Source organism: Anneissia japonica, unplaced genomic scaffold (genome assembly GCF_011630105.1).
Source record: "Anneissia japonica isolate Jap-2015-1 unplaced genomic scaffold, ASM1163010v1 scaffold287704_len1198815_cov201, whole genome shotgun sequence".
Lineage (NCBI taxonomy): Eukaryota > Metazoa > Echinodermata > Crinoidea > Comatulida > Comatulidae > Anneissia > Anneissia japonica.
In genome coordinates this window covers 60,305-61,569 of record NW_022731578.1, presented here as the reverse complement: position 1 = coordinate 61,569, position 1,265 = coordinate 60,305, and positions in this window count along the sequence as shown.

Below are 1,265 nucleotides of genomic sequence, written 5' to 3'. Positions count from 1 at the left end.
CGACCATCCCGATCCTCCCTTGCATACACACCCATGCTTACTTATCCAGCTATATTTTGATCTCAAACAGGCCTTGCGAAGTTCTTGTGCTCGGGGAACTTTAAAATTTGTTGCGGACTTCTTTAATTGTGCGAGCCTACTTTTTAATTTGTTGCGGACTTCTTTAATTGTGCAAGTCTACTTTCGAATTTGTTGCGGACTTCATTAATTGTGCGAGGTACTTTCGAATTTGTTGCGGCCTTCTTTAATAACTGTGCGATTCTATTTATATTGTGCGTGACTTGCGGGCCACCGTAGGGAATACTCTACCCTCGCCATTCCTGTGAACTATGAATCCTGTGATTTATTGTGTTGGTGTTTGTTTTGTGTTCGTTCTTTCATTTCATTTTAATTTGTTCTGTAATGTTGTTGTATTCGTTTTTTTCTTCTCAAGCCTGGTTTACATAGAATCGCTACACAGTCACTACATCGTTTTCATTGCAATCATTGCACTGCGTACTTGACCCAGACGTAATCTGGAACACTTCCTGATTCAACTTACGAATTAGCGTCGCCAAAGGAGTCAGCGATAACGCGTAGCGATTTTTATCTGGAAACCAGGCTTCATTGATGTTAATTTTATCAAGTATATTTTGATGAATGAATAAATAAATTTGAATTTTTGTAAACGGTTGCGATTTCACGTCACTTCGGTATAAATTTGGATTACTACGCCAGCATCTGACTACGTCATGCGCGAGGGGAGAGTGTCGAAAGGGGTTACGGGATTCATTTATACGCGTGCGTTCTTCTTATACAAGAGGAATCGAAGGTGTCGCGCGCTCATTAGTACGCACTCATTCCCATCCCATACACCGATCGCACACGAACTTCTGGTGCCCATTTTTTCGGCTTTGCTACTAACTGAAATCAGAAAAGCAGATTTCAATAATAGTCTTAACAATGGAGGTACTATGTTCAAACCATTTCGGAATTGCTACATTACAAAAATACAAATAAAATGCGACGATTGATGCATTACTGATGGTATTATTCTACTGGGATTTTACAGAAGGATTCAAAAACGGATAAGATCTTGCGTAGTGCGCGAACATGAATGTGCGTTCATTTACACGTACTCATGGTAACATTGTTTGTTGTAGTGACAGTCATGGAGATTGCAACAATACACTTCATGAATTTGAAGAGGATAGCATCTGTCTCTTATACACATCTAGATGTGTATAAGAGACAGTCATCATCCTCATCATCATCATCATCATCAT